Source organism: Phalangium opilio, unplaced genomic scaffold (assembly GCF_054372755.1).
Source record: "Phalangium opilio isolate 3A_F unplaced genomic scaffold, DU_Popi_V2 ptg000101l_1, whole genome shotgun sequence".
Classification (NCBI taxonomy): Eukaryota; Metazoa; Arthropoda; class Arachnida; order Opiliones; family Phalangiidae; genus Phalangium; species Phalangium opilio.
In genome coordinates, this window is record NW_028324204.1 from 6080970 (window position 1) to 6086969 (window position 6000).

A 6000-nucleotide genomic window follows, 5' to 3' on the forward strand; every position below is an offset into this window, starting at 1 on the left:
ACTTGTGTGCACGTAAAGATTCTTCAGACTTGTGTGCACGTAAAGATTCTTCAGACTTGTGTGCACGTAAAGATTCTTCACACTTGTGTGCACGTAAACATTCTTCACACTTGTGTGCACGTAAAGATTCTTCAGACTTGTGTGCGCGTAAAGATTCTTCAGACTTGTGTGCACGTAAAGATTGTTCAGACTTGTGTGCACGTAAAGATTGTTCAGACTTGTGTGCGCGTAAAGATTCTTCAGACTTGTGTGCACGTAAAGATTGTTCAGACTTTTGTGCACGTAAAGATTGTTCAGACTTGTGTGCACGTAAAAATTCTTCAGACTTGTGTATAGACCAGTGTACAAAACATTCTATAGATTTGTGCACAAACATGAGTCATATACCTGTACACAAAAATATTCCACGGACTTCTGCACAAAAACATTCCATATACCTGTACACAAAAATATTCCATGGACCTCTGTACAAAAACATTCCATATCCCTATGCATTTTTCCTTACCCATTTGCAGAAAAATATCACGTTCACCTAAGCACAAAAATATCACGTACACCTAAGCACAAAAATATCACGTACACCTGTGCACAAAAATATTCGGTATCCATTTTCACAAAAATATTCCGTACACCTGTGCACAAAAATATTCCAAATCGATTTTCACCATAATATTTCGTACACCTATGCACAAAAATATTCCAAATCGATTTTCACCATAATATTTCGTACACCTATGCACAAGAATATTCCGTACACTTGTGAACAAAAACAGTTCGTACACCTGTGCACAAAAATATTCCGAAAACCTGTGCACAAAAATATTCCGTACACCTTTGCATAAAAATATTTCGTACACTTGTGCACAAATAGAAATCACAGGCTTGTGCACGTAGACTCGCGCAAAAAGAGATGTTATAGACATGTGCACATCAGATTCCATAGAGTTATGCACAAACATTTTCAATACCCCTATGCTCAAACAGATTGCAAACCCATTTGCACAAAAATAATCCGAAGACCCGTGCTCAAAAATATTCCGTAGACCCTTGCTCAGACAGAAGTCACTCGCGTGTGCACAAACAGATGTCATAGACTTGTGAATAAACAGATGTCATAGACTTGTGAATAAACAGATGTTATAGACTTGTGCACAAAGAGATGTTATAGACTTGTTCACACACAGGTGTTATAGACTTGTTCACTCACAGGTGTTATAGACTTGTTCACTCACAGGTGTTATAGAATTGCTCACAAACAGGTGTTTTAGAATTGCTCACAAACAGGTGTTATAGAATTGCTCACAAACAGGTGTTATAGAATTGCTCACAAACAGGTGTTATAGAATTGCTCACAAACAGGTGTTATAGACTTGTTCACAAACAGATGATTTAGACTTGTGCACAAACAGATGATTTAGACTTGTGTACAAACAGATGATTTAGGCTTGTGCACAATCAGATATTTTAGTCTTGTGCACAAACAGATGTTTTAGTCTTGTGTACTGTACAAACAAATGTTATTGACTTGCGCAAAAAGAGATGTCATAGAAATGAGCAAATCAGATTCCATAGACCTGTGCACAAACAGAAGTCGTAGACCTGTACAAATAACGATTTTTCACTTGGGCACATAAAGATTCTTCAGACTTGTGTGCACGTAAAGATTCTTCAGACTTGTGTGTACGTAAAGATTCTTCAGACTTGTGTGCGCGTAAAGATTTTTCAGACTTGTGTGCACGTAAAGATTCTTCAGACTTGTGTGCACGTAAAGATTCTTCAGACTTGTGTGCACGTAAAGATTCTTCACACTTGTGTGCACGTAAAGATTCTTCAGACTTGTGTGCACGTAAAGATTCTTCAGACTTGTGTGCACGTAAAGATTCTTCAGACTTGTGTGCACGTAAAGATTCTTCACACTTGTGTGCGCGTAAAGATTCTTCAGACTTGTGTGCGCGTAAAGATTCTTCAGACTTGTGTGCGCGTAAAGATTCTTCAGACTTGTGTGCACATAAAGATTCTTCAACTTTTGCACATAAAGATTCTTCAAACTTGTGCACATAAAGATTCTTCAAACTTGTGCACATAAAGATTCTTCAAACTTGTGCACATAAAGATTCTTCAAACTTGTGCACATAAAGATTCTTCAAACATGTGCACATAAATATACCATAGACCCATGAACAAAAAATTCCATAGACCTGTGCACAGAAGATTCCATAGACCTGTGCACAGAAAATTCCATAGACCTGTGCACAGAAAATTCCATACTCCTATACTCAAAAGGATTCCATGCAGATTTGCACAAAAACATTCCTTAGACCTGTGTAAAACAATATACCATAGGCCTGTGTAAAACTATATTCCATAGGCCTGTGTAAAACAATATTTCATAGGCCTGTGCACGATAAGATTCCATAGACCTGGAAACAAAAATATGCCACTGACTTGTGCACAAAAAGATTGCATAGGCGTCTGCACAAAGAGATTTTATACCCCTTTGCACAAAAATATTCTGTAGGTCTGCGCTTAAACAGATTCCGTAGACTTGTACACAAACAGATGTTATAGTTTAGACTCGTGAAAAAGATTTAATTATCTATAATTGGTAATTATCTTTAATTGCTTATTTTGTTTAATTATATTTAATTGCAATTTTGTTTAACTCAGTTTAATCTGTACTTCGCAACTAAATTATTTGGACGCGCAAAAGTTATAATGACAATTAAGCTAGCTAATTGCCCTACCAATTTGATTATCCGAAGTAAAACGACGTAATTCCTAGAATGACTTTCTTTATTACTTAACCCAAGCAAAAAAGTCTTAAGTTCCACAGTTTAAAGGTAAACCACGTAATTCGGAGCAGGTACTTAAAACTATTAAAAACAATACTTAAACTTTGTTTTTCTTAATGAAACAAAAATTGGCGCCCACTATAAAAATGGGGCTTTCATTTAAGACCGTTTTGAAATCTATCAAACGTATAGTTATTTTTGTAAGGGTAGTTACAAAATGGGTAAGTTTGGAAAATTTCCCATGTTATTTCTATGGAGATTATCTAGTTTTTCGCCGAAATCTGTGATTAAATTTATGGAAATGAAAACCACCCTTAGCAACTTTATGCTTTATAAAATAAACTATTGGATGGATCATCTTGAAATTTTTACCACATATTAAGGGCCCGGATTTTAGTTCAGTAAAAAAATTTCAAAACAATAAACTTAATACGAAAAAAGTTACAACCAATCCAAAAACCTTCCTTATACATTTGAGCCGTCATCAGGCCTTATCTAAGGGAGCTACCGCTCCCTTAGAATAGACTAACTAAAATACAACTTAAGCCTTGGCCGTAAATAACGTCGAAAAACTTACTTCAAAAGATATAAAAACCTCCATTAACTGTAATTAATTACCTGAATTATTTTTTTAGACGAAAATTCGACCTGATAACAAAGTATTTGTTCTTAAAGGTGTTATAGATAATTAGCAAATCCAAATAAAGGTGCTCAAGCTCGGATGAAATACCAAAGTAATTAGTTGACTTACTGTCGCCTGGTATGAAATTAGGAATTTTCCACATAAAAGCAAAGGCTTGAAAATTATAAACGTAACTAGTTAGTAAGCAAAAACCTAGGTCGTTCTAGTTATCAACGAGAACGAAAATGGAGAAATAAGTTTAAGCGCGCTAAAAGGTTAGGCTGACTTTTGACCCAAAATTAATTTTTGACGTACTTTCTTAATTAATTAAAGTACAATTCTTAGACTTCATTATTTAAAAATCCAAACAGGTAAGTTTCTCTTTTAATAAATGCTTGTTAATCTAGAAGTATTCCGAAAACTAACTTCTCTGTAGTTTTTCAGTGTGGCTTGCCACAATTTCCTTTTTCTATAGGACGCTAACCCTAAAAGGTGTGAATTTTCCTTTAACATTACGGAAGGGTATCAAGTCATATCTACAAGGGCCTACCGGCCCTGTAGAATTTTATTCAATTTCCTCGTAATTTTGATTGAAAATCTAACTTTTTTAACAACGTGCGTTAATTGTACGGATTGTAAAGTTAAGGATACGTTTCGCCATAAGTACATAGTCTCTCTAAAGGCCCAAGCGCATCTATTTGCAAAAACATCTAGTTCTGCTAGATGTGACGTGGATTTCACGTTCTGAATTTTTCGTGAAATTCGCGGGAGATAAAAATAATTTTCAAAATCAGCCACGACCCTTATCCTAAGCCAGTCAATATGGAACAAGAGGTTACAAGTAAACCCTTACAATTTTGTCGCGCTTTCTAATGTATTTTAGCAATGTATAATGAACTCCATATTGATTTAATAGCAAAGGATAATTATTACAAAAACTATATTTAGGCACTGTATAATTAATGCCTTACTTATATACAGTAACATTGCTAATTAATATTGAAATCGTATAAAGAATATCTCCTCAACAAAAGCCGAGATACAACAAACCCCAAAAAATCCTTATTTCTCAGCCTGTTACGGCTACAATGACAGGGAGCCGAACATAAAGAGGTCACACAAAAGACACGTGTCCTTGGAATGACCCATATTAGTTTAAAACACGTTTCCGCACAATTTAAATGAGATCATAGTGTTTAGCAGACGGCATAATGAATTTTAAACTTTTTAGGACGGTCTGAGACAAGGACTAGGCAATATCCACGTCGGCGTTACAGCGTCACTTTCGGCGAAAATGAGCCAAATAACGATGAAACCGAATTAAAAAATTAAACACCGTTAGCGGAATGCAGTGAGCAACAAAAAATGTCGAGTCCGCACGTTTAATTACCGAAATTCAAAGAATAACAGCGAAAACATGATAGTGGAGGTATTTTTAGTAAGGTCTCAAACACAGTTATAGAAAAGCCCCGTCATGAGTCCCGAGGAACAAACAATACGAGCTTTTCCAAGACCTATGGCAAAACGCTGCCAGTAGATAAAACCAAAAGACGGCGATAACACGAAAAATAGTTTAAATCACTGAAAATTAAGTTTGATTACCGTTAACGGAAGGCTTTAGAAGTCGTTATGTGCAAAAATCAAACGAAGCCAACTCGATCACGCGCTCAGCAAAAAAAATCCTTATTTCTCAGCCTGTTACGGCTACAATGCGGCTCTGGAGCAATGAGTTAGATCTCTATGAGATAGATAGAGTTACAATTCAAATACTCGCGTATGCGTATTTTATTTAACACGTTTAAAAACTATCTTGACAGCTTGTTACACAGATTATAGCAGCAGACGTTAATAAAAAAGTTCTTAGGGTGGCGCCACCCGTATTTGATAAAGATTCATGCTCGATAAAAGGTGTATTGCGAAACGTCGATCTCGAGATCTCACGTTGTGACTCTAGGTTTCATATATATATTCTATCTCATTGCTCTGGAGTAGTTTAAAGAGAGCGAAGGCGAGACGACGACGAAGGCGGAGCTGACGACGAAGGCGGAGCTAATCTTCCGTTTTTATGTCTTTTATGTCTCCGTAATATTTTTTCGACATCATAGATGGCGACAAAATAAAAATGGGGAATAAGTTACGGAAGCGAACCACTGCAAGTGAAAGGTCGCGTTGTTCCCCAAGAAAAGATTATTTAAGGAAGGTCGGAGTTTACAGCCAAAGACTGAAATTTCGGGAAGGACATGAGGAGTACTTACTTTTTATATCCAAGCTGTGATGTTTGAACTAATGAAGAGTAAAAAATAAAAGTTAGGAAATATTTAGCCTTGATTTTGACATGAATTTAACTTTTGGCGTTTTAAAATTAAAATACGAAAAGCGCTTAGGTTTTATAGTTCTTTCTCCGAAATTAATTTGCGGCTTCGAATAGCGGAAAGTAAGTGAATACATTTTGCTGTTAATTCGATTGAATTTCCTCTTAGTTTTACTCGAAAAATGTAACTTAATTAACCACGCGTTGGAGGGAATAACCCTACATGAAATTTCAGCGCTTTAATTAAGTTAATTACACTTATCATTAAAGATAAT

At 35.8% G+C, this 6000-nt stretch overlaps 1 long non-coding RNA gene across 1 annotated transcript; it reads right to left on the reverse strand.

Moving 5' to 3' along the window:
- Positions 1–4302: 4302 nt before the first annotated feature.
- On the reverse strand, positions 4303–5537 carry LOC149631166 (uncharacterized). Its single transcript, XR_016374052.1, has 2 exons — positions 4805–5537; positions 4303–4696 (listed from the first exon to the last, which is right to left on the reverse strand). It is a non-coding gene; the product is annotated as an uncharacterized LOC149631166 (long non-coding RNA).
- Between the last annotated feature and the right edge of the window lie 463 nt (positions 5538–6000).